Source organism: Schistocerca cancellata, chromosome 4, assembly GCF_023864275.1.
Source record: "Schistocerca cancellata isolate TAMUIC-IGC-003103 chromosome 4, iqSchCanc2.1, whole genome shotgun sequence".
Lineage (NCBI taxonomy): Eukaryota > Metazoa > Arthropoda > Insecta > Orthoptera > Acrididae > Schistocerca > Schistocerca cancellata.
In genome coordinates, this window is record NC_064629.1 from 432,271,752 (window position 1) to 432,272,597 (window position 846).

The 846-nt window shown below is 43.9% G+C and overlaps 1 pseudogene; it reads left to right on the forward strand.

Moving 5' to 3' along the window:
• The first annotated feature begins 473 nt into the window (after positions 1–473).
• On the forward strand, positions 474–591 carry LOC126186019 (5S ribosomal RNA; annotated as a pseudogene).
• The last annotated feature ends 255 nt before the right edge of the window (positions 592–846 follow it).

Sequence of the window (846 nt, forward strand, 5' to 3'; positions counted from 1 at the left end):
ATTTTAACTGTATATTACAGCACTGAAGATGGTCACTAAGTGACCGAAAATCGATTTTGCTGACAATAAAACAAAATACGGCCAATGCTGATTTTCCTTCCAATTGTCAGCCTTCTTTTAATTTTTTATAATGTTCCTCTTTCTTTCATTTTTTAAAGTATATGTTAAATGTCACGCTGAAATATTTTTGACTTTATCTTTGCTATGTTAATCGAACTGTGATCATTTTAATCTTAGCGTTTCAGTCCTGCTCCGGGTTCCCCAATATTTGTCGATACAGTCAATTCAGCATCTCTTGAAAGCCAATAAACATCCATAAGTCTACGTTGTGATCACGTTGTCTAATTATAATATCGAGCAGCACAAATATTATGACTAATATTACAATCTTTTCTTACTGATAGTCGCTTTATATTGCAAAAAAACGCCTGAGGCACTTGTAACATCTTTATGGTTTTCAAATACAAAGTCATGCCAACGGCTTTGCCGCAGTGGTAACACCGGTTCCCGTCAGATCACCGAAGTTAAGCATTGTCGGGCTGGGCTTGCATTTGTATGAGTGACCATCCGGTCTGCCGAGCGCTGTTGGCACGCGGGGTGCACTCAGCCCTTGTGAGGCAAACTGAGGAGCTACTTCATTGAGAAGGAGCGGCTCCGGTCTCGGAAACTGACATGCGGCCGGGAGAGCGGTGTGCTGACCACATGCCCCTCCATGTCCGCATCCAGTGACGTCTGTGGGCTGAAGATGACACGGCGGCCGGTCGGTACCGCTGGGTCCGCCAGGGCCTGTGGACGGAATTCAAATACAGAGTCATAACTTGCTCATTCAATAACAAACCATGTGAC